Genomic DNA, 24,426 nt, shown 5'->3' with positions numbered 1-24,426 from the left:
AAGACCTCTGTATTATGTCAGTATCACAGAGTGCTGCTAACTTTGAAATGAAAGTCTAGCTAGGTAAATAAATTTTGTCTAGGATCTATTGTTCTAGTTCCACATTCCTATAAGCCTTCTTTTATTAATATTGGCTTGCCATTTTCTGCATACATGTAGAAAGTAATATTAAATAAAATTAGATTTTATATGAAAGGCCACAGAGCAACATTTTAATCAAAATTTGCACTGTAGTTTGCTTTATATATAACACACTGAAGAAAATATCCATTTTCATATGGGCAGACATATCTTCTGAAGAAGGTGAAAAAGACTATAATGTGTAATATCGCAGTACTACATAACGGACAAAGCCACCGTGAACTATTAACATGCTTTATTAGTATTACTCATTTCCTACATAGTTTCCAATCACCCACTGTTACTGTAAAAGCTTAATAAAAGTAAAATATTCTTATATTTTACCCAAATAGTTTGTTGCTCATGTGTCTGATACCATATTCTTCCAAAGAAAAGCGTTAGAATCTTGATACAACTGAGTCACTTTCCACATAGATATTCATGGGCACCTTCTAGAAACTTGAATTTGAACCAATATGGCTTTTGAGGAGATTTAACTCCCACTGATGGTGGCAGAGCGTACATTTCCACACAAAGAAATTGTATATCTGTATGACATGCTCGTGAAATACAAAAAAAGACTTGCACAAGTGTAAGAAATTCTATTACAAAAGTATAGATTCCTTTGATGAAAATTGCCTGTTGTTCACTATGAATTCTTCATTTGTTACAAACAGCCGAAGACTTCAGGAAAGGCATTTTAAAAGCACAGTGGAAGCCATTCCAAGGTTCATTCAGAGTTTGGCATATCCCTGCTAACTTTTATGCCTTCATCTTCACCTTATGCCTTTGCCAGATATGGGTACTGACTTCTCAGAAGTCCGTGATCACAAAGAAAGTTTTCTTTTCTTTGAATTCCAAACAGAAGCAGTGATATATTCACTTTCTAACTGTGTTTGTTTAATAGGCATTGATCATTCATTCATTTGATCAATGGATACCAAAATTTATTAAAATCCATCTCTGAGGAGAGCAGTGTGTTTCTTTAATGTTGTTCTGGTAAGGCAGGGAAGATTAAACAGCTATTCTATTGCAAGGGTACTCAATTAATTTTTATGGAGATTTTCCTGGTGGTTTTGTCAAAGTCTGCTAATTCTTACAAGGGTCTGCTCAGCAGTAAGCAGCATGTGGGTGCCAGCTCTACTGGGCAAGCCAAGTGCTTCACATTCATTCCTAGCTATGATGTACGCAAATATGTTGCAATGTTCACCAAATGCAAAGATGTCAAAGAAATATGGATTGTCCCATTGAAAACTAGGAGACACCACATGCTATGTATTTACAAGATTCAGGCAAAATTTATTCTTGATCCAAAGCTGAGCAGGACTCTACCGTCAGTGTACATGCTCCTGTAAACATGTAATATTCATTCAGTATGGTAATTCTTTGTAGTGATTATCGCTGAACTTGATCAGGTTTTAGGTCTATGGTACCTTTCTGAGTTGATCCAAACAGACATTGTGAGGGAGTCTTGCACAGCCAAACAAAACAGAATAGAAAACCCAATAGAAAATCAGCATTGTGCCTGATAGTAGTCTTGTATTTTCTTCCTGCAATAGTATCACACCTAATTAAAAGTGAAAATTAATAGCCAGCAGGATTAATCAAATTCCATATGCAAATATCTGGCCCATGAGAGCCATGGTCCAATTGCTAGTACTATCACTAAAGTCATTAATTTAAATCGAGGTGAGTTAAGAGTCCTTTGGGCATTGACACATAAGTTGAAAGAGGTTATTCATTGCTAAGTTTATCCCACCGAAATTACAAACTTAGGAAGAAAATACGTGAGCTTGTCTGTGGAGGACTATGAGTCCTCTCCTGTAACGTACAGTAGCTCTGATATATTCCTTTAAATTCATATTAAGACGTACTGAAGCAAGTTGAATACAAGATAGTTCAAGGACTAGTAAACTGCCATCTTTGGGATTATTTTATGTCTACTGACTTCTGCTGAACAACTTAAATTACAGAAAGATTTTATTTTTTTAACCAAAACTTGAGTACTAGTTTCATAAACCCTTCAGAGACTTTTCCAGTCTTCAGAAAATGTCCAAACATTTCCAATTAACAAGAAATATTAACAACTTATAAACAGAAATACTGGAGTCCTACAGCACTGGCTATAGTAGTACAAATACATTCTCAGTTTACCATCTCTTCAGCTCACTTCAGAACTAGCTCCAATGTCTTGATCCATAACTGCATTTCTAGGCAGGGTGACTGGACAAAATGTAGTCTTTAAAGGCAAATTATAATAGAGTGCCCTACACCTATGAACTTTCTCCAAATGCTGATGGCTGAAATGTTTTAAGTTGCACAGTAACAGAATGACTGCAGAGTAATAAAGTAGTGGTGGCATTATATTACTTTTCCTACATAAAGAATAAAAACATAAAATTTATTATTCTGACCTTGTATCACAAAGACTTCTCAGGTATGTAAAAAAATTCGACTGGCCTATCAAAATGGACTTAGACTAAAGGGAAACCTGCAAAGCATTGTTTCCAGAAATTAAAAAAAAAACCCACAACACGAGTCCAAGAAGTTAGGCTGAAATCCTTACAAGTTTAGGCTTTAGTATTTACTCAACAGCGTATTTTCATATTCTTAAAGTGTAACTAATTCAGTTTTCAGGGAGAATCAGACATTATTGGTCCCAAATCCACTTGAGTCAGAAAATGCAGTGGTACTGAAAACGGACAGAGAAAGAGGAACTTTCCATACCAAGCTCCAGAGAGTCTTCATCTTTTTTGACTGATACTTGGAGTCCATTCTGCTTTGACCTCAGACTGTTCCTAGCATCACCACTTTGACTGCACTGAATTATTTGGGCCAATTCTATCTGCAGTTCCATTCGTGCAGCTTCCTGAATGAAAAGGATTTCAATGGACAGATTCAGACGGGAGTTAAGTTCTTCGCCTTTCAGAAAATAAACATTTCTTCAAAGACAGGTCAAGATGACTGTATATTAATATATTCCTATATCTGCCCAAAAAAACCAAATAACATTTTTTTCCATTGTCTCATCCTCTATATGTGTGTGGCTGAGCAGCAGCACAAAATAGTTTAACCTTAGCAAGCAAATTTCATTTGTTACCTGCCAAATGCAGATACAAAAGATAACTATGAAAAAGCAATAAAATCCTCATTCTAAGGCAATAGGTAACATGCCTTCACTATAATATACTTGCTAAATAACATTCAATGAACTCATAAAAGCATTTAATTTAAATATAATTCCATTTTTCAGGGAGTAAACGACACTGTTGCTTGTGTTTCTTTGAAATGCATTTGCAGAATAGACATCCTTTCAAAACTCACAGTTAGTTTCACATATTATTGCTGTTACTGCAAAGCTCACAGACCACCCTGTGGTCAGGGCTAGGGTGTACTAGAAACTAAACATATATATTCACTGCTCAAGAGAGCTTTCTCATTGAAACAGATTTGGCAAAGGCAAAGTTAAAAGAAGAAATATTGGCAATGTCCTAACTCAACTGCAGACCTAAGAGTTAGTACAAATCTCTGGACTTTTCTTTCCAGTGTCATATCCAGGATGTCCCCAAAAAGGTTGGATCGAGTAACTGGTTGAGATGATACAAAATGCCACTAGCTGTTTTAAAAAGGACACAGGTTCAAGGAAACAAAGTCAGCTCAAAAGTGAGTTGTGTTACTGAACTGAGAAAGTCCAGGTCATCAAGAAGCCTGAAAACCACTTGCAGAGCATTAGGTGGTCCCAGTTTTCTCCAGGAACAGGATCACCTGCCTTCAGTCGTGAGAAATGTTTAACTTGATTCCTCTGATAAAAATTATAATGAAAGTAATCATATAAATATAGTCTCTTTCCCAAAATGTGAAACCCTCAATTCCTCCTTTATCCTTCACCTGTCAGTCAACAGCAGCTCTGGGTAATCCATGAGCTACTTAGTGAATAAAAAGAATATTTTCCATTGCTTTAAATTTACTTAATAAAATTCTAATGATATAATTTTTATAAACTTACTGGAAACTAGCAACATCTTACTCACCTTATTCAAGCTATTAGCTTTTTAGAGTGTTTTCTTTCTTAGTTTACTGTATAGATAATCAGGACAAGGGACTGTAGGACAGCAAGAAAAGCCCAGTTGGTGCTTGTTACAAGATCCTTTAAGCATTTTATCCATTCACTGAAAATTTTTTGTGCGTTCATCTTACAGATTTTGTTGCTAAAATATTGCTGGATATTTTCATTCCACTTTCATCTAGTGGAATCCAGTAATATCCTGGATAAATTAATATAATAGATTTTCTGGTAAGTTCAGAATGGTTTTTCCATGGATAACTGCATATACACTGATTTGGTCTAAAAGACATTTTTACAAGAAGGAAACTGTCATTCATCAGTTGCAGGTTAGTGTGAGAACATGAAACTTTGGAATTTACAGTTTTGCTGTATCATGGTAGTAAACCTAACCAAATACCCAAAGCTTAAGCTCCAATCCAAAATATAATATCCTCATTCTAAGTCCCTAGCATTCAACCTTTAACTTAACCCTAACTCTAACATATTTGGTGCCCAAGAAGTAGAAGAAAGGTAGGAGTCGTGTGTATAATGCACATAAATTAGCTATTATATACTTTCTCTAAACTACTTGTGCATTTTCAAATATGATCAGGTACTTTGAATAATGCAGAATAAGATGCTTTACCAGCTTCACTGACTACCACTTAACTAATTTTTCAGCAGATCTATGTCAGATTAATCCAGCTGAGGATCAACTGCATACATTTAAAATTATCAAAAAAAGATGTCAGTTCTAAATTGCAGGATCTTCTGCATTCAGAGAACTTAAAATAATCTTCAGATATATTTGTGGTCCAAAATATGATTTAATATCACTCAGGACTAAAGATTTCCAAATATATCAACAGAACACAAAAAGCTCAGGCAGAGATACTGCAATTTTCCCGCTTCCTTCAGTCTGAAATGGCAGTACTTTTTGTTACGGGGAACGGCAATAAGGGCTTCATGGTGGTCTCTGTGCCTGTTCAATTACTGCCCATTCTAATCAGATTGCCAGCAAGGGATCATTAGGATTTTGGTGTTTATGATGTAAGATGTCTACCAGGAATTGTATTTTGATCATCACTTCATTTTACATCTGTTTCCCACTAACCAATGGAACCAAAGAGTGTTAATCACTCTTGACCTTTCCTGGCTCTGAACTAGTAACTTAATTGCTAATCCCTACTGAGGGACTCTGAAGTACACTATAGAGCCCCTGAGGCATGCAGCTTGACCCTCTCTGCTCAACACTGGTTTTAACCAACAACATCATCAAGAATATGCGCAGACTTGACAATGTTAATTACAGCTTTGACCATAGTTTTCAGATGAAGTATAGATGAAATTGTCTACCTAGAAATATTAAAAACATCTGCCAAGCTGTAGGTGATTCTATGAATCAAAAAGTATCTTCAGCCAAGAAGATCTTGCAGCCAAGAAGACCTTGCAGACTCACTCTACTGCTCTTTCAGTTTGCTCCTAAGAAATGCCCAGCTCCTGGCAATTAGAATTCTTAAGGGGCTGGGTGAAAATCTGTTAGTTTTGGCTTGCTTCAAAATCTTCCCCCAGATGGTAATATAATTCCAAACCAGCTGAGATTCACTTTGTGTTGAATTTAATTGTGAAAAAAAAGATCATACAGCAAAGAAATGAACAAAAGGTTTTCCCCTCCTCAAATTTCAAGCTAAAGTATGAAGAGCATTATCTTTGAGGGTTTTTTCCTGAATATGATTAGCTTCTTCTGAGTTCTTTATCTCCAGATCTAATCATTTTCCTTGGTTATTTTCAAATTTACATTCAATTATATTTTAGGCTAACATTTACTGAGAGAGAAGAAAGATAGAAGCAATGTGGTCTACCATGCACTCAGGTGTTATTGCAAAGCTTAAAACTGGAAGAACATGGGGTTCTACCTGCACGTCATCTGCCAGATTAAAATGTCATTAAACAGATATTAATTTTCCTGTAAATGTCAATACCTAGTACTGTTGCAGTTTGTCACACAAGTTCATCTTTCTTACACGTACCTGTCAATATATATTGCTTTTTTTACAAGATTTAAGACCATGTTTGTAACGAAGCTTAGAACCACATTTCTCCTTTAAACCTGCCTGTTGAAGACTTTCTTGTATGAGTTACATTTAATTTTCTATAGTATTTAGAGCACATCATCATTGCAAACTGGAATGCAGAGCCTTCTGCCCTGAGATTTTACTAAGTAATATCTCGGATAGAAATACTAGAAAGGTCTCTCAAAGCAGACAAGCTTTGTGGACATGATGTGGCGCAGAAGCTAATTAGACCCACCTATTAGCAGAGCTTATTGTCTTGGGCATTATGCTGAGCTGATGTAGCTCTGTGCTTTCTGGTTCAGGAGATAGCCTGCACAGTTCTAGCTCAGAGGTCTGCACTATATTTGTGGCACAGTATTGGCAGAGCCCTAATTTTCTTCATTTTTATCCATCAAAAAATGTAAATCTTCCAAAGTAAATACAAATCACAGTAGTTGTATACGTTCACTGGGATGACTATTTCCTTTATGAAATGAGTTCAGGCTTCACGAATCCAGTTGCACAATGACTTTGGCAGACCTTACATAGTTCACACAGAAGGACACATTGGAAACTGCCTCCCAGTTTGTCATGCTACCAGCCACTCAGGTTGCACCTCAAGGGACAAAAAGAGAGCACTGGTTTTCCAGTGTACAAATAAAAACAATTTATAATATGAGTTGACTGCACTTTAGTGGAATTACTCCATGCCATACATTGGCATGACAGAAGTTCTGATCTGTTCCACATGGTTACTGAATAGCCCAGTCAATATCAACTTACTGAAATAATTAATGTTTGTGAGGACCGAGAACATTTTCAATTTCCTGCTGTCCTGGTCATACTTGGGGAGGCCTACATAGGTAATGAGAACTATTTTTAAATTAATGTTTTGGGCAATTTAGGCCAAGAAGGGAAAAAACTCGCAAGTCTTACCTTAGGATCTCAACAAGAGACACAAGCGAGTCCTCACAGAAAGCTCACTGAGAAAGTATGGTTTGTGTTGCATTGGAAATATTTCCTTGACTAGGAATTTTCAAACTTTCATATAAGAAAACTCAAACTGATCTCTCTGAAGCACTTCAAAAAAACCAGCAAAACACAGTAAGAGCCATGAAAAGACTCTGGACTTTTGAACCATTCCCAACCCTCCTCCTGTTGCTGCAGCTCCTCCAAGAAAGCAGCTTGCCAGATTCCACAAACAAACCCCCTACACGAGGGGACTGAGGTATTGGATGGACGCAGTCAACAGGAACTTGTGACCAGTTTGCCAGGCCACCTGTTCTAGAGGGGATCAAGCCATGGAGAGGGGTTTAATTCAATTTCCTTAGCAATTCTTTTCACACAGCTTCCCAGCATTTATCAAATCTCTGCCGCCTGGAGAAACTCTCTTTGTGTCTAGCAGAGAGAGTGAACAATGGAGCAGAATGTGTGCTTCCCCATCCCCATACCAGATTGGCACTGGAAACTCCTAAGTAACTGCTACAAATCTTACAATGGAAATACACAGTTTTCCTGGGAAGATGAAGAAATCGGACAGATTAAAAAAATATTTATATTCTCCATTCATTTTCTATGAAAATTAATGAAAACTTCAGGGGACTGAAATAGTGAAAAAGCTACAGTTACTCCAGGGGGAATTTTCTATCCATTGTTCTCTCATATTATTTACCACACTAAGGCTCAGATGTTTGAAGGAACTTAAAACCATTCACCAGCAAACCCTCTTCTTCTTAGTTATTAATACAGTCAAAAGACAATGATCTCAGCAACATATCGACAGCAAATTATGCCACAGACTAACATATGAGAACACTTTTTCCTTTACTTTACAACATAGAAAATAATAAATATTTCTTTCTGTATTTGGGAGAAATACTTGAATGATTCATTGCTAGTATTGACCATTTATACAACGTAACATGAAAAATATTGACATTAATTTTGTTATACTGTGGGAACACAATATAAAAACAATATGCTGTTCAAATACAACACTTTTCCTTAAAGATGTCAAAGAACTTTACAAAGAATCAAGTCCGTCTACTACATATGAATTATTATAATCATTAAAAATTATAAATGGCAAAACCAAGTACTGAAAGTTACACAACTTCCTCAAGGGAACCCAAAATTGCTCTGAATGCGACTTTAACTGCACAATTGTAGCATCACCAAAAATCAGTCCAAGAAGAATCAAGAACAGTTAGGTTGCATTTTTGGTGAGGGTATTAATGTAAATCTGGCCCTTGCAGGAAAGAACAGGCAATAGAATATGTTTAAGTGGAATCAATTTTAAGTTAATATCTGCTTTGATTGGAAATTCAGGAAATAGTTGCAAGATTAAAAATAGAAAGTATAAATAACTAATCGCATATTTTGAAAGGAAATACGTATAGTGAAATCCAAATAATGCAGATTTTTTTCCCCAATAAACTACCTGAACTGGCATAATGAAAAATGAGACAAGACAGACAAGAATACAAAGCTTCCCAGTTCTGGTCCATCATTGGCAAAGTTGCGGAAAGAAATGAAGGTTTATAGTTGGTGTGGACCCGTGTGACACTTTCTGGAGAAGCAAGCTTTTTATTCAGAAAAGGAACAGATGTTTTGGCAGATAGCATAGAAAGAATCCTGTCAGAGACTATAAACTAGGCTTGAAGGGAAGAAAAAAAGAGTGTGGAAAAAATGTGAAGTATAAAACAAAAGAACCAAAATGACAGGGATAAAATAGAAATCCAAAAAAAAAGACAAGGGCTTTGTTAAAATTGAAAAGAGAAAGTAAATGTGCTAAACTCCTTGTAACTTTGGAAGAAGTTTTAAGGCAAAAAAAAAAGAAACTTATCTCTCTTCCACTGACACAGGTCATTGCAGCACGAGGCTGGGAGATTAATTTTATAACTGCAGACAGAAATCAAATAAAAGGAAGAGTCAATGCCCTTTTTAAGCATCAGTAGAGAAAGATCACAAGTATATAGCCAATATTAAAATGCAGCCAAGGTTTATGGCCAACATTTAAGTAGATTTGTACTGGAAGAACAAAAAATAACCAACTGTGTAAATGGAGATGGGCATACTACCATCACCAGCCCCTGCACCTTAAAAGTTTTCCTCTTTCATTTAAAGAAGCTCCTTCTGAATCAACCAAACACATTCAAAAAAATTTTAAACTCGAACTCACCAAGCCAGTTTCTGTGAATATCCTCAGTCTTGATAAAGAAGAGCTTTATCAAGAAATTCTCAGCCTACTCCATTCTGAAATCTAGTGCTGCTGGACAACAACCTTTAACCACCTTTAAAAATATCCTCTTTATCCTCCAAGAGTAGCCTTTTCTGAAAAATGTGAAGGAAGCTAGTATCGGTAGCAAAGTCAGTTAGCCAGGGCTCAGTCCTGCCATGTGCTAAGAGCAAAGTACCAGCTGAAGACACTATAGCACATCTTGGTATAAATACCTAAGTCGTAATGAAGCGTGACCATATGCAAGGTGCACTCCCAGTTGCATATCTACCATGATCACAATGATACTTAAACAAGTATCAGCCAACACGGCTTCACTAAGGGCAAATCCTACCTGACTAATTTGGTGGCCTTCTATGATGAGGCTACAGCATTGATGGACAGGGGAAGAGCAACTGACATCATCTACCTGGACTTGTCCAAAGCATTTGATACTGTCCCACACGATATCCTTGTCTCCAAACTGGAAAGACATGGTTTTGATGGATGGACGGCTCGGTGGATAAGGAATTGGCTGGATGGTCACACTCAAAGAGTTGTGGTCAACGGTTCAATGTCCAAGTGGAGGCCAGTGACGAGTGGTGTTCCTCAGGGGTCAGTACTGGGGCCAATGCTATTTAACATCTTGATTGGTGACATGGACAGTGGGATCGAGTGCACCCTCAGCAAGTTTGCAGATGACACCAAGCTGTGTGGTGTTGTGGACACGCTGGAGGGAAGGGATGCCATTCAGATGGACCTCGACAGGCTTGAGAGGTGGGCCTGTGAGAACCTCATGAAGTTCAACAAGGCCAAGTGCAAGGTCCTGCACGTGGGTCGGGGCAATCCCAAGCACAAGTACAGGCTGGGCGGAGAATGGATTGAGAGTAGTCCTGAGGAGAAGGACTTGGGAGTGCTGGTGGATGATAAGCTCAACATGAGCCAGCAATGTGCGCTGACAGCCCAGAAACCCAAATGTTTTCTGGGCTGCATCCAAAGGAGCATGGCCAGCAGGTCAAGGGAGGTGATTCTGCCCCTCTACTCTGCTCTCGTGAGACCCCACCTGGAATACTGTGTTCAGCTCTGGAGTCCCCAACACAAGAAGGACATGGAGCTTCTGGAGCGGGTCAGAGGAGGGCCACAAAGATGACCAGAGGGCTGGAGCACCTCTGCTATGAAGACAGGCTGAGAGAGTTGGGGTTGTTCAGCCTGGAGAAGAGAAGGCTCCGGGGTGATCTTATAGCAGCTTTCCAGTACCTAAAGGGGGCCTACAGGAAAGCTGGAGAGGGACTTTTTACAAGGGTGTGTAGTGATAGTACAAGGGGCAATGGATTTAAATTGAAAGAAGGCAGATTTAGATTAGATATAAGGAAGAAATTTTTCACTCTGAGGGTGGTGAGGCACTGGAAGAGGTTGCCCAGAGAAGTTGTGGATGTCCCATCCCTGGAAGTGTTCAAGGCCAGGTTGGATGAGGCTTTGGGCAACCTGGTGTAGTGGAGGGTTTCCCTGCCCATGGCAGGGAGGTTGGAACTAGACGATCTTTGAGGTCCCTTCCAACTCTAACCATTCTATGATTCTATGGTTTTAAGTGGTCATAAAAGATTCAGATACTCTATGTCAGCTGCTCTGTAGTAAGAGCCCAGTGTCGTGGTTTTAGGCTGATCTAGCAACTAAAACTCACACAGTCTCTCCTTCTCCAGTAAAGTAGAGAGGAGAGGGAAAAAAAACAAAGGGACTGAGGGTTGAGACAAGAACAGAGGGAGCACCCACCAAGCATGGTCCCGGGCAAACCAAACAAGGCTTTCTCAAAGCAAAAGAGTTTATTAATGATTACTTAGAAGGACAAAGGGAAACAGAAAAAAAAAACGATTACTTGAGAGGACAGAAAGAAACAAAACCAGATCTTAAAACCGACACCTTCCCCCCCACTTTCCTTTTCCTCCCGGCTCTACCTCCTCCCCTCAGCAGCACAGGGGGCAGGGACTGGGGGAGTGCAGGTCAGTTCATTCCACGCTGTTACTGCTGCTTCTTTCTTAAAGGAGAAGGAGTCCTTACACCCTTTTCCCCTGCTCCAATGGATCCCCTACCCACGAGGAAAAATCCACAAACTTCTCCAGCGTGAGTCCAGCCCACTGGAAACAATCCTTCCCCACAGATTGCTCCGGTGTGGGCTTTACCACAGTCTCGGGTACTTAGGGAACTGTAGCCACTCGCTCCGGCGTGGGTCATCACGCAGACTCCAGATGCCTCTCTGCCTTGCCGTGCACCCCAACACGACCATCCTCAGGCTCAGGCATCTTCTCCCCACGGGCTGCGAGTGAGTCTCTGCTCCACCGAGGCCGTCCTGGTTGCAGGGGGGCCGCCTGCTATCTCACCATCAGCCGCAGGGGAAACTCGGCTCTGGCACACCTCCTCCCGCTCCATCCTCACTGACCTGCTGTCGATGCGGCTGTTTCTCTCAGATCTCAGTCCTCTCCAGGTGAACTCAGCCCAGTGGGCACCCCGGGAGTGGGGTGCCCCCGAGTTCCCCAGCTGGCTCTGCCGCCGCCATCCTCCGTGGGCGGCGCCGGCCTGACGCAGGCAGCTGCCCGGCCGGGAGCCAGGGAGCGGGGGCAGTGCCCTCCTCCCTTCTCTGTTCGATCCTGGGCGAAGCACCTTTTCCGGTCCCTTTGTCCTGACTTAAATAGGGCAATTCGCAGAGGCGCCCTATTGGCTCAACCCTGAGGGGGATGGCAGTCTGATCTGGTGGCCAGAACTAAGCCTAACCCGGTTCCAAAACCGAGGAGGTCGCAGGGAGCAAAACCCCTCTCCTGCCACCAGAACCACCCCCCCTCCACATCAAACCATGACACCCAGACACCTGTCTTTAGCATGTAGTAAATTCAAGGAAAGTCAAGGCCACTTGTGCATAAACAACGACAAAAAGTTATCACAGGGAAAAAGCAAAAGCATAGCTTTTTATTACACAACATCCAAGATCACACCTTAATTTTTGCTACAATAAGCTTCCTACATCCTATAATAACCCTAGCTGACCAGCAGGGATGCAACTTAAGGTACAATTTCTGAAGATATCTTAAAATCAAAGACTAAATGAAGTGTTTAAATGTTGTCCTGAATAGCTGTTTCTATGAGGAGAGACCCATACAGTAACACTACTAGAGGGAGAATTAGAAATGTAATATCACAATGAAAGTCTTCGTTAAACACTTTTGTCTTTGGATGATAACCCCTATATAAAGTCATTAAAGAGGTACCATATCTTGCAGAGCAAGAAATAGAATATGTCTGTAAAAAAACAAGAAATCATGAGAAAATCTACAGTCAGAGGAATGTACAAGGAAGTGCAGCAAGGAAATGAATAAAGTCCCAGTAAAGCTGACAGGAAGAAATAAGAAGGTTCACCTGGTTAGAAAATTGACCATATGAACACTTTTTTTCATTCCATATGTATTTCCATCAGTGACTTCCATTTAAAAAGTTCTCAGTCTTCAGTCAAAACCAGATTTTCCTGTCTAATGGACATGAAAGCTCAAATTCACATCCACAAATTAACTATGTTCTTTCTGCTTCATATCTCAACTATTATGTGCAACGTTATTTCTGGAACTGTATCTTAGCTTACAATTTGATGATTATGGTACATCAGGGAGAAGAGAATGCACCTTGCTCTGCCACAGCTACATTTTCATTGACTCCAGAGCACTGAATGGGGAAATTTCTTTTTGTCAGCAAGGTAAGCAGGTCTGACTTGAAAGATTTAAAGAGTACAGATCTGGCATCAGTGATTACTTGATGTTTGCAATGACAATGGGATGACAAAAAGTGTCTGCTTAGTCTAGGAAGCTACTGCAACCATTTAGTAGCAGGTGCAGAAGTGTTTATGCTGGAAACATTAAGGGATGACAGGATTGCAGACTTTTACTAGCTTTATATCTGGTAAATATATGAAGAATGTGCTTCTTCATGAACAAGGAGACTTTTTGCACTCTCGTTACCAACCCTCCACAGCATTTCCAGCCTAAGAAACTATATGAAGTAATCTCTCCAGCGGTTCCCACTGACTCTGTAGCTTTCAGGTTTGGTGATACACGATTAGTCCTCCCTCGGAAAGTCTATAGCCTCTCAGTTTAGTCCTTCAAATTCCAGAACCATGAAACAGAAAATGAAGCAAAATCTTTCAGCTTGCTCTCTCAAAAATTCTCTGAGGCACCTAGCAAGATCTTTCCCCCTCCTCCCCTAGACTCCTCAAAATCTTCTTTGACTCTGAAGACTGGATTTGTGCTTCTGAGAAATAAATTCTTCACTGGTGAAGTCTGATTAAAAGTAAATCTCCCGTGTTCTGTTCAGAGGAAACAATTGAAATAATTTCTTACTGAATGGAAAAGCCACAAGTCCAAAACGCCAGATTACAGATGGATCAATAAAAACAACAAAGTCTTCTCATTAACTTTGATAGACTTTGGTCTTAAGTCATTAATCAGCACTGTTAAGAACTGTGGGTCTTGTGGAGAGGTTTTGTACCAGAAAAACAGAGACAAAAATTACAACTTCGACATTTTCACTAGGTAAGAAATACTCAATGATGTACTCACAGCCTTACCACAGTTGCTAGATTGTAGTAACCAGTTTTACATTTAAACAGAGCTGGTTGATGACAAATTAAGTATGGAACTGATGGCATTTTGTTTATCACCAAGTTTTTTGACTGATTGTTGCCCTGAGTGACGGCAAACATTTTTATTTTAATTTTAGAAATAAACGCTGTGGCTGCAATAAACATTGATCTATATATTTTTCTTTGCAGAATTATTAGCTCATGTATTTTTATATGAATATTCTCTATGTATCAAGATATTAATAGAAAATTTAAAATTACAAAGAAAATGGAGATTTTTGCATCACAGATTTCATTATTTTTATAGCATGCTAAAATAATTTATATTCATTAGCTGTATTTATATATCCTTGCTGTTATTTGCTTTGTTTGCTGCTATTACACATCACATAGAAAAATTAGTTATATGCCTACCATTCTTTCATCTAGATCATCCTCTTGATCAATGTTGATTTGTATGTGACTATGGGGGATTAGTAGTTTGGTTTTTTTTTTCTCTTGTTCTTCCTACGATTCTCGTATGTTTTTCTAGCTGGTATGTACAAAGCAGTTTGCTGAATCATCTTCCTGAGCTATCCCAGGCAAGTATGAATTATTTTGCTTACTTGTATTATAATGCCGAATACCTCACAGCTGCAAATCATTACTTCTCATCATTTTACTCACCTATGCTTCTCCTTCTTTGTGTTGCTCTAGTGAATGAAAATTATTATTATGCTGATCCTTACAAAATGGCCGAAGTCATTTGCCTTCATTTGTGTTTGCCATTACCTGCCAACTCCAGGACTCTTTCATCTCCTGAAGCTAATCATCTTATCATCTTCCTTAATCCAAGTAAGATGAACTTTTCAGAGTTTGCTGCAGTTGACACTGATCGGTATTTATCCCAGACACCAACTGTACTGTGGATCTGATGGGTGCAAAGCCTTCTTGATGCCACTGAACTCTCAGAACATATTGCAAGAAATCACCAGCTCTGAAAAGGAGGTCTCAGGGTATATATGTGCAAAGAGATGTTGGCTGGCTAGAAAAGCTTTTAAAAGATTGGTCTGTCTTTTAGAATGTACTACAGATAAAGCTTCTTAAAATCATCAGCACTTAAATCCCCATCTCCCTCTCCCCAGTTAACTTAAAATCTAGTTGATGTAGACCACTACTTAAAATAATTAAATGTCTTCCTTTCCTCAGTGAGTTCTAATTGTAACCAAATAATACCTTTCTGAAAGTGAATGTTTAGCTGTCACTATCCCTAAGAGCAGAAGTGATGCTTAAATATCAGTAATTTCCTGTCTCCCAGTTTCTAGTCACCACTTTCAAGTCCACCAACATCCTTGCTCTACTATATGATTGTCTATACCTGCTCAGGTTCTTGTGTTTCTCATCTCTGGGACAGACTTCACCTGCCCCTGGGGCTTTGCTAGTCTTTAAACATTCTAATATCCTGATCATCTGTTCAGGCATGATCTTGATTTCCCTCAGTATTTCTTTTTCCTCTCCTAGGAAATTTACATCCATTTCCAGCATCTGTCACCCACTCTCTTGGAAATGTTAAGGCAAACCATTAATTTAATGTCTACAAGTTCTGTCCATTAATTATGCTAGTTTCTTACTCCTGCTACCTTTATGGACTTCTCCTGAAAAGCACTTTAAAATTGCTTCACAAAACTACTCAGTATCTCTTATCCCATTTTGACTCTTTCTACAGACTTAGGCTTCCCACAAAGAACACATATTTGCTGCCGCCTTCTATAAAAGTTAAAAAAGAAATCTATTGTGTGCACTAGTTTTTCACAAATCTCCCATTAACTGCCTAGTCTCAACTGTGGCACATAGTAATTGCCTTGATCATCTGTATTAAACCCCTGATTTTCAGGGAACCTAACCTTTTTTTGCAAGCATTTTGGTATAGTGGGTCTTGCAACAGAACTTTTAATGGTGGGGATTATTTAAAATCCAAAGTAACCAGACAAAGCTTTTGAAAAATTTTAATGAGATGGCATAAGTATCTGTCCTACAAAAATGGACAGAAGTGAGTTTCTGTCATTATGACTGCTCACACTATATTCTTGTATGCAAGCACATGCATTTATATGCATGTGTATTATTTTTAATTGCTTTTATTGCCCTCATTCAGACAAAAGATTCATAGTTTTCCACATTAGAAAAGAAAGACAGACTGCACCACTGACACAAATTCCTCTTGACACCATCCAGTGCTTCCATTTTACCTATAAAAACTTGTCTCACATGCCTCTAGAAACTATGATCATGTAATCTCCTTTGCAAACAAGGCAATGTCCTGTGTGACACGCTTCAGTCCAAATTTTGTAGATGTTTCTGAGTAGCATCTTTAAAGAATGTCCATTCATATTCACCCACAAAGCCAAAGGCCTTGTCCAGTCTGTCATAATCTACCTCAAATCTCCACTATCATAACATCTGTTCCTCTAGTGAACTCTGATCCCCTCACAAAGAATCCAACGGAACAAAAGTGTCAGTATCTTTCACCAACGCCTGTTTATGATTTTCTAAAGAATCACATATAAGCTATTTGCCTTCATCTTCAAATTCTTTCTCATTTTTATCCTATCATCTCCAGTGAGCTCTGTCTCCAGTTAGAGATGTTGGCTTCCATCACCCATTTGTCAGATATTTTTAAACAAGATCCTCTGTGATTTTTTTCCAAGCATCTGCCACACAACCTCATTATCTTCTTTCAGATCCCTCATTAAAACACTCTTGCTGTGATGCCTACAAAAAAACATGAGAAAATGTTTAAGCTAATAATGCACTGAGATGCTTTCTCTCATACCGACCAACATTGCCTCATTGTTTCCTTGCGCTCCTTTAGCTGTTTGGATCCATGTGTTGTCTCTTATCTTACATTTGAATTATAGCCTCCCCATGTGGTTCTGGTTTATGACTTAGAGCTCTTTGGTGCTGATACTATAAATAATAATTAGAAGAAAAGGCTTTTCCTTCTCATTATACTTTGCTAGCTCCTGAAAACATGTTCGCACTTCCCTTTTGTGTTAGTTTCTTGCAAGTAATTACAGAAAGCACTATAATATAATCTCAAAGTCCTCTCTCCCTTTTCAGAAGGGAACACACAAGTGAAGGACCAATTCATCTTCTATTCAGAAAATATATTTGAAAAGGAAAACTATGGGTAAGAGGGAAAAGTTCATGTTTCAGCATATATTTTTCCATGGAGGATAGAGAAGTTCAACTCCATTTTCCCTCCATCCTGTTCCTGTCGGGAACAAGTAGGATTCTCTTCAAGGAAAGGATGAGGTCTTTCCTGTGGATTAGCGATTGCCTTTCTACCGTCCCTGACTGCCACTGTCTGCTGGGTACAGTCCAAGTCCTGCTGCTTTTGAAGGCACGCACTTCTGCTCTGACACTTGCCATGGAAAAGGAAGCGTTTTCCTTCAGGAAGGGAAAGAATATTCTTTTTCCAGTGGTCACGGAGAACAGAATGAAAAGAAAATGTTTTGCTCATCACACAATTCACAGCCTCTCAGCTCAGCATTATTTCCATGCTCAGGTCTTAAAATTATTTGTAATGCTCCATAATATACACACTCAAAGCAGCTCTGCACTTGCACTAAAAGGAGCCCTTTCTATGAATAAACCTCCACTGCACAATCTCAGAGTGACTGTCATGGTTTAGTCCGGCCCGTAACTAAAGCCATGCAGCCACTTGCTCGCCCTCCTCCACCCCCAGGGAATGGAGAAGAGAATTAAAGGGGAAAAGATCAGGAGACTCATGGGTTGAGATAAGAACAATTTAATAATTTAAACAAAATAAAATTAAAAGTAATAATGATTAAAATAATAATAAAAATGATAATATATAAAATGATGCACAGTGTAATTGCTCACCACACAGTGACCAATACCTGTCCTGGCAAGCGATCCCAAAACAGAGAAATCACAAAACGGCAATTCCAGAAAAGCAAGAGGCCCGAAAAGAGAGATCTGAAAAGAGAGTGTCCAAGAACCTAAACTTCCTGGCCAACCCTCATCTATCTGCTGGGCATGACATTGCATCATATGGAATATTCCATTGGCCAATTTGGACATCAATCCTAATCTAAACTCAAATCGTAAACTAGGAGTTGTGGGTCCTTTGTTCCAGCCGTGCTCACCCCAGCCTTCTGTGCACCTGCACACCGGCAAAAGTGGGAGACTGAAAAGTCCTTGATGTCTCAGCACCAACTATAAACATCAATGGGTTACCAACATTCTTCTCGTAACAAATCTCACACTAAATACGAAGATAGTACTATTCTAGCTACTAAAAAGAAAACTAACTCTGTCCCAACCAAAACCAGGACAACAGTGAGGGCTGATGTTCCTGGTTTGTCTTTTAAGTCATCAACGTATATAATATGTCCTTAGCTACTGTATTTTTCCTTTTACACTTTGCCTCTTTCTGTCCTTTTTACCAGATTAATCTAACAGTCATGCAATGCTCAAGGAAATACCCTTGTTCACAAGGAGGGTAGTTATTTCTCTGATCTGACACATTATTGCTGTTGATACTACACAGAGATGTAGAAATTACTTTAGACAGAAGTACAACTCATTAACGTGTTCAGCTGACAATTGTCTATCACCTGAAGAACTTTAGCACCTTTCTAAGAAGAGATATACCTGTGAGAAAAATGTATAAATTCATGCACCTATCAAATTATCTATGGACATCAATAAATCATACAGCAATTACTCATTTTTAGAGAGGTGATTCTCGCCATTTACTCTGCTCTTGTGAGACCCCACCTCGAATACTGTGCCCAGTTCTGGTGTCCCCACCATAAGAGAGACACAGATTTGTTGGAGCGTGTTCAGAGGAGGGCCACAAAGATGATCCAGGGGCTGGAGCACCTCTGCTACGAGGACAGGTTACAGGAGCTGGGATTGTTCAGCCTTGAAAAGAGAAGACTTCGAGGGGACCTAATAGCTGCCTTCCAATACCTGAAGGGAACCTACAGGAAGGCTGGGGAGGGACTTTTTACAAGAGTGTCCACTGATCAGACAAGGGGAAATGGGTTTAAGTTGAAGGAGAACAGATTTAAATTAGATCTTAGGAAGAAATTCTTCAGTACGAGGGTGGTAAGACTTTGGAATAGATTGCCCAGAGAAGTTGTGGATGCCCCCTCCCTGGAGGTGTTCAAGGCCAGGTTGGACAGAGCCTTGAGTAGCCTGGTCTAGTTGAGAGGCGTCCCTGCCCATGACAGGGAGGTTGGATTACATGATCTCTAAGGTCCCTTCCAGCCTATGCCATTCTATGATTCTATGATTCTATGATTTTTGCATGTAAGTAGCCAGTTTTGACATCTATATGTTCCACACAGACAAAACCATGTGAATTCATGGACTTTGTGTTGCTCAAACACAAAGGTTGTGAGATAGGACTTTAGAAAAACTTGATACTAAATTTCTCCTCTATGTTTCCACTTTGTGTACAAAGAACACTAATAATGCAAGCTGACAAATTGTATCAGTTGTGTTAATGAAAGACTAAACTCTACATCCTATCTTTTTAATCAGTCAGAGTTATGGGAAAATGGTTTAATTATGAGAATTTAAGCAGTCATAGAGATTTAGGAGTTCATTAATCCCATAACACTTCCATGGGAGGTAAACCTGGAACTGCAACTCAAGCACTAGACAGAGCCAGAGGCTATTCTGGCACAGAAGCAGTTTGGAGACAACATGGAGCAGGTGGAATCTTCGCCTCTTCAAGAAGCATTTCAGAATTGCAACTGTGGAGTTTCTTTATGTTCCTAGGGGAGTGAGGCAGCTCCATGCTGTTAGCATAATCTCACTTTGCAAAGACAGTGAATGCAAATTTACTGTCCCCCCTTTGATTTCATGTCGACAACATTGTGTCAAACCTGATCAACCAGTCCCCATTTAATTGTAAATTATTATCTAACAAGAAATCCAACTCTTTACAACTTTCACATCAGAAACATATTGGAAAAATAATAATGAACAATGCAGCTTATCAGGAAGCTCTGTTTCCTACAGCCAGCACCTGCTATTGTCTTACTAGCAGCTATGCAAATCTGATGGATGTGTGTTATAAAAAAAATTACTTTCACTCCATGCAATGTATATAAAAAGGTCAGTGTGTTATAAACACAGCAGAAGCTTAGCTTTGACAAATCACAGTGCAAAGATTTTATTGCTAGCAAACTTTTTACTTAGTCCATGTGGTTTCAGAAAACTACCCAAAGCTAATAGTTCCATCTTAAAATGTTGAGCCAACTCTAAGAAGAGACTCTTGGGGAAAAGAAAGAAAAAGGAAAAAACCAAGCAAACAAACAAACAAACAAACACACATGCACAAAAAAAATAACACCACAAAAAACCATCACCATCAAACAATAATCTTCCAGAATTTCCTCTTTAACTTTTTCTGATTTTCTTCAGTGGGTTTTGATCACTTTCCTAATACCACTTTCAATGTGTCTCATATCAATATCAATATCAATTTCTCTCCAAATTCAAGCAGACATCTTCACCTGAAATAGCATTCTGATTTAGCAAGGAATGACCTTCCAAGACAGCATGAAGGGTAATTTAAGTGAGCTGAAGAAATGTAGCAACAGATTCAGATATTAGACATTCTAGATTATTTGTATAATAATACAAATATTAAAAAAAAAAAAAAACAACGAAAAAAACCCACAAACAAAACAAAAAACCCCAACAAACTCTTCTTCAAAAAAGGAAAAGAAATACTGTTAACATGTAACAAATGAAGTTAAGGAAGAGAATCAATTACCTGATCTACACTCTATGGACCCAATTTAAAGTTATGCACCATTTACGAAGATCTTTTGAATAATTCACTCAGGGGAAAAAAGTTCAAAAAGTGCTGTCCAATAAAGCACAAAGCTTTACAGCTCATTTAAGCTATGTTTCTTTATGCACAAGTGGCCATATCTCCATTATGCATCCAAGGTTGCGCAGTCACAAAACAAGGTGGACTGTGACAGAAAGGGACATGACCTGTTCCAGTACACAAAATATATGCATTACCAGTGCTCATTTAGTTGAGAAAAAGTAAAATAGGTATGAAATGTCAAACTGCCTGATGTAGCCTTAACTTAAAATAAATGGTCATTACCTTTGAAGGTTTTATTCTGAGCTTTGCTGCAATAGAAATAAAGGATGAAGAGGAGAAGAAAGAAATGTAACCACCTAGAGAAATTCCCAAGACAAGATATTTATGCTAAACCTGAGACATGCAATTTGCAGGTTTTGTGGCCCTACATTGTTTACAAACATCTGTCACTAATCTGCAAGATTGTGCAAATCATCACCTATCAAAGCTTTTGATTACTCAGATTTTGAACAAAGTAATAGGGAGCAAACCCATAGATAACTAGACAATAGAAGAGATTTTCTAAAGCCCGAGTAAAAATATAAATTTTATTAATAAAGAATTATCAGAATCTTGTATCACACCATGTACTACAGTGCCTGGAACTACTAGGTACAGAGGAGACTGAATCAGCTGAAAGATCCCATTACCACAGCACCTTTAGGAATTTTCACAGAAAAGTGGAGTGATATTATCTTGCATATTTGGCAATGGCGTAAGCACTACCACAACACACTGTCCCAGTCTACTGTCTACATTTCAAGAGAAATATTGATAAATTGTAATCAATTCATAGAACAGCCTTGAGCATACTTAGCAGATGAGAAGATCTGTTCATAGCTAAATACTCCGAGAGCTCAATACTTTTACAAAAGATTAGGAATAATTTGATCTACAGCCTAAAAGAATGCACACGGAAAACAGAAATTTAATAATGGCTTCTTTGATCTACAGCTGAGCACAATTTTAAGTAGACATTCCCAAAAAATTCTGAAAAAATGCAGATAACAATATGAATAACAGCCATCAGCAGTGGCCAGCAGAAGCAGGGAAGTGATTGACCCCCTGTACTCAGCACTGGTGAGGCCAAATCTTGAGTACTGTGTCCAGTTTTGGGCCCCTCACTTCAAGAAGGATGTTGAGGTGCTGGAGCAGGTTCAGAGAAGAGCAACGAAACTAGTGAAGGGTTTAGAGAACTTGTCCTATGAGGAGCGGCTGAGGGAGCTGGGACTGTTTAGTCTGGAGAAGAGGAGGCTCAGAGGGGACCTTATCGCTCTCTACAATTACCTGAAAGGAAGTTGTAGGGAGATGGAGATCAGTCTCTTCTCCCACATTATGAATGACAGGATGAGAGGGAATGGCCTCAAGTTACACCAGGGGAAATTTAGGTTAGATATCAGGAAAAATTTCTTTACAGAGAGGGTTGTGGAATATTGGAACAGGTTGCCCAGGGAGGTGGTGGAGTACCCATCCCTGGAGGCGTTTAAAAAATGTGTGGATTTGGTGTTGAGGAACATGATTTAGGAATGAGGAACACCTGACAATGCAGGGTGAATGGTTGGACTCGATGATCTTGAGGCTCTCTTCCAACCAACTGATTCTATGATTCTATGAAAACACTAGGAATTAGAAACATGGAACACTTGATCTTACGTAGGCCAGAAGTTCCCGAAAATGTTACTGCACAGCTAAAGCAGAATTTTGCATGTGTCACAGACTTCTCGAAGATAAGAGACAGAGAAATGCCGAAGAATCTACATTCACAATGGAAGAATGACTACAAAACATGAAAAGGGAACAGTTAAATATGTTACCAACAGAAATACCTTGGCAGCCTTAGTGGACAAACAAGCAATTAAGATTAAAAGCAGATAGCTCAGTAGTGATTTCACCAATATATCTACTTTCACTGAAGAAAAATAAAGATTATTAGATGATGAATGCTCTGAATATCTTCAACAAATGTAGGATGTCTTAAAATTTCTACAGTTTTAGCACAGGAAATGAAGAGGTAAAAAAGATATTGAAAGAATGTAAGTGTTTCATGATAGTGAATCTAGATTTATTTGAACAAACTTTTAAAATACCTTTACAGATTACTGTATTTTGTGCTAAGACTACTCACAAACATCCATTAATAGTGCACATGGGGTTACTATCAGCTAGACTGATGATGCACGTACTAAGTCAAGACTGAAGACTGTCTCTTGGCATCAAAAACCTACAGCAAGACAACTGTAACTCATATGACTGTCTTATAAGAGAAATGTAAGAAAAAAATTGACAGAGTAGAGAAAATACAAAATATATGAGTACAGGTATAAGAGAGTGTCTTCAGATAATCAAAATTGTGCACATAAATGTGAAATATTAATTTAGAAAAAACAATCTGGTGCCTGTTATATTAAATTGCAGATGTGTTTATACCAAAAGGAAAGATATCAGAAAAATAAAGGGCAATACAAAAGCATAGCTTCCAGAAATGCATCCATGTACTATAAATGAGTAACTTCGAACTAATATTTAACTTGGACAGTGCACCAGTGTAATCAGTGTGATATTAAGGCATATGAAAAAGCTGAAGGAGAAGCTGCAAGTCTACAAAGACAATACAAAACTTCAGGGAGAGAATGAACCAGAAAAAAGTTACTAAAAACATGAGTACCTCTCATGACTTCAGGACATAGTTAACTGCATCTAGAATACTGTGTCCGTTCTTGGACCCTTTGGTACAGGAGAGATGTCAGCAAACTGAAGGGAGTTCAGTGGAGTGCCATGAAGATGGCTGAGGGACTAAAGCATATGACATATGAGGCAGAAGGAACTGGGTTCAGTCTGGAGAAAAGTCTAAGGAAGGATCTAATTGCCAGATTTCTACTGCTTAGAAGGGACCTACAGAGAGAATGGATACAGGCTTTTCTAGGAAATTTTGTATAAAGACAGGAAGCAACAATCACAGAGAAATTCCTGTTGAACATGAGACAGAAATTCCTCACCATGAGAGCAGTCACACACAAGGACAGGTGCTTGATAGACTGTAACATTTGCACTTACAACACTGGACCAAACACAACCCTGGTCAACATGGTTAACTTCAAAAGTTAGTCCTGCTTTGAGCAAGAGGTTCGGGTAAATGACCTCCAGAAGTCAAAAACAAAAGACTAAATTGTGGTTATGCAAGCCATCCATCAGACAAGAAATAGGAGCAACAAATCGCAAAGTTAAATGCAGATTGAAAGCAATTAGCTATATTAAAGGCCAGTAAAAAAATCTGAGAAAGTTAATTGATACTGAGAAATAGGAGAATTTTAGTAAGAATTTAGGTGATAAGCTGAGAGGAAGAAGTAAGTATTATCTGATTATTATCTGAGAAATTTGGGGAAGTTGGTGTAAAAACGGTAACCATTACTGTTCCATGAAATATGTAGCTATAAGGGCTAGCTTTTTAGAATGCAAAGATATTAGAAATTT

At 38.8% G+C, this 24,426-nt stretch overlaps 1 protein-coding gene across 1 annotated transcript in view; it reads right to left on the bottom strand.

Moving 5' to 3' along the window:
• NXPH1 (neurexophilin 1) overlaps positions 1–24,426 on the bottom strand; it is a 150,979-nt gene that overhangs the window by 10,516 nt on the left and 116,037 nt on the right. The gene's annotated exons all lie outside the window — the stretch shown is intronic.

Source organism: Tauraco erythrolophus, chromosome 7 (assembly GCF_009769465.1).
Source record: "Tauraco erythrolophus isolate bTauEry1 chromosome 7, bTauEry1.pri, whole genome shotgun sequence".
NCBI lineage: Eukaryota > Metazoa > Chordata > Aves > Musophagiformes > Musophagidae > Tauraco > Tauraco erythrolophus.
This window is presented reverse-complemented; position numbering and strand designations above follow the sequence as displayed.